The sequence below is a fragment of the Fukomys damarensis genome, unplaced genomic scaffold (assembly GCF_012274545.1).
Source record: "Fukomys damarensis isolate Sample0158 unplaced genomic scaffold, DMR_v1.0_HiC HiC_scaffold_28, whole genome shotgun sequence".
Lineage (NCBI taxonomy): Eukaryota > Metazoa > Chordata > Mammalia > Rodentia > Bathyergidae > Fukomys > Fukomys damarensis.
Window position 1 is genome coordinate 42,370,198 of NW_022900940.1, and position 2,157 is coordinate 42,372,354.

The 2,157-nt window shown below is 44.1% G+C and overlaps 1 protein-coding gene across 1 annotated transcript in view; it reads left to right on the forward strand.

Moving 5' to 3' along the window:
• The first annotated feature begins 15 nt into the window (after positions 1-15).
• The window catches only part of Kctd6 (potassium channel tetramerization domain containing 6), a 39,628-nt gene continuing 37,486 nt past the window's right edge, over positions 16-2,157 (forward strand). The window contains exon 1 of the mRNA XM_033757047.1: positions 16-115. The gene's annotated coding sequence lies outside the window, so the exon portion shown is untranslated. The remainder of the gene's footprint in view (positions 116-2,157) is intronic.

The following is a 2,157-nucleotide window of genomic DNA, read 5'->3' on the forward strand; positions in this document are numbered from 1 at the left end:
CGCGCAGTGCTCGTCAGGCACCAGCCAGGCTCCCGCCCCGCACGCCCGGAGCTTGACGATCCGAGAGTCCGACTGTGAAGAGCGCGACCGCAGGCGGCTGGACGGGCCCGGAGAGGTAGGCCACACCTCCGCGAGGACCGGAGACCTTTGGGCACCGAGTTCACTTGCACACCTGCGATGGGAAGCTCTGCACTGTGCGAGTGAGAGCGACCGCGCCTTCGCTGGGCGGCGCTGGCCGTTGCTTCTCGAGATTGCAAGCGACAGCCTTCCTCGGCGCGCTCCGTGTGCCGTGTGTCACGTCGCGGAGTCACCCTCGCGGGTGCGTCACTCTCTCCATTTTGCAGATGGGTAAACTAGCAGAGATTGGTTAGATGAGCTAGGATTTGAATTTAGGACTGCCTGGCTTTTCCCACTGCTCCCTAGGGCAGAAGCTGCGGTCCTCCGCGGAGGACGTTGCAACCTGCGTTTAAAGCTTTACGGGAAGGTGCCGAACTCCCGACCGCAGGGGAGCCTCTTGAAACTCATTAGCCTGCCCCTTGGAGGTCGGGCAGGGCAGTGTACCCAGTCCTTACCCATTCCTGAGGCCTTCCAGACTCTCTTCTAGTGCACTGTAATCCACCATATTAACAGACTGAAGAAGACAGTGAAGTGACCCGGTGCTGGAAAATCACTTGACAAAATTCAATGGCCTTGCGTGATAAAAAGGGCTCAGTAAACTAGGAACAGAAGGAGGGAGCATCATTAGTCTGAATGGGGCCTTCTGTTAAAAAGAAGCACCAGAAATAAATAAGTAAATAAAATAAAAAGAAGCACCTTTAAGTGAAGTAACTAGGGTGCTGGGGATTTAGCTCAGTGGTTCCAGCGGCTGCTTTACAAGCGCAAGGACCGGAGTTTGATCCCCAGTACAAAAAAAAAAAAAAAGAAAAGAAAAGACATAACTAGGACACACGTGTATAAATACCGAAGTTTCTCTAGTGTGATAAACTGAAAGTGTAAATAAGGACTAAAAGGTATAATAGATAATGTCAAATAGGAAGAAAAGGGTAAACGGGAAGGGGACATGGGAGGGGTAGGGAAAAGGAAAGGGAATGGAATAAATATGAGAAAAGGAAAAAATGGAAACAAAGTCTTTGTAGATAGGAAGGGGTGGAGAGGTTAAAGTGAGAGCAGGGGAATGGGAAAAAAATAAGACCCAAGAGGGATTATGTAAATGTGCGAATTTCCAATGATGAATTTCATTATATTGTGTACCCTAAATATACCAACAAAAATTTTGTTTTGTTTTGTTTTTTGGTTTTTGAGACAGGGTCTCACTATGTAGTTGAGACTGACCTGGAACTCACTGTGTAGCCCAGGCTGGTTTTGAACTCACAGCGATCCTCCTGCCTCAGCCTCCTGAGTGCTGGGATTACAGGTGTGTGCCACCACACCCGGCTCTAAAATAAATTTTAAAAAAAGAAAAACCTAAAACAAATATCATACTTATAGGTGAAAAACTGAGTTTTTCCTTCCGAGATGAACAAGGAAAAAACATCCATTCTCCTCATTCCTAGTGAGTACTGTAGAAGCAGGCTGGCAATAAGGCAAGAAAAGCAAACAAAAGACGTGTATTACAGAGGAAGACGTCAAATAGTCCCTTTCACAGACAAAATAATTTATACACCAGACAGTTCCAAATAATCTACAGAGATGCTTCTGAAATAAATGCGTGTAGAAGGCTGCAGGACTTAGGTCAGCACATGAAAATCAATCAGAATATACTGGCAGTAAATGATTGGAAATGAAAACATTTTACATAGCGTTTATAATAGTTTAAAAAACAGAAGCAAGCACAAATCTAAATGTTTGCAGGACCTGTACCCTGAAAAATACAAAACACTGATGAAGAAAATCAGAGACGACCTAGCAGTAAGTGGAAGGGGTCATGGGCTTGAAAATTGAGTGCAGTTAGGATAAAATTCTCTTGTAACTATTCTCCTCATATGTTCTGTATGAGATTTAACACCATTCTAAATGAAATTTGGTCAACATTTTTTTTGTAAATGCAGATAAACTGGTTCTGAAACAAATTTGAAAAACGTCAATGTTGGAGGACTCACACTACCTGATTTGTAAATTTTACTAAACAGCAAAAAAAAAAAAAAAAAAAAAATTTAC